The following is a 227-nucleotide window of genomic DNA, read 5'->3' on the forward strand; positions in this document are numbered from 1 at the left end:
CGACAGACTCCATTTTTCGTTTATGACATGCACCCGCTATACGGCCACTTAGCCACGGGATCTCGTAACACTGAGCTAAGAGATTTACAGGAAGCTTCGGGTCTCCACAGTTCCCAGCTCTGTAGAGTCGCCAGTGCTTGCGGATGCCCTGTTATGACTGGGTGTTTTCTTCTGTGAAATGTTAGCGTTTCTTCCAAGTCGTAGTTTAGTCGCGTGGATTATTGTCT

This window comes from Penaeus monodon, chromosome 19 (assembly GCF_015228065.2).
Source record: "Penaeus monodon isolate SGIC_2016 chromosome 19, NSTDA_Pmon_1, whole genome shotgun sequence".
Classification (NCBI taxonomy): domain Eukaryota; kingdom Metazoa; phylum Arthropoda; class Malacostraca; order Decapoda; family Penaeidae; genus Penaeus; species Penaeus monodon.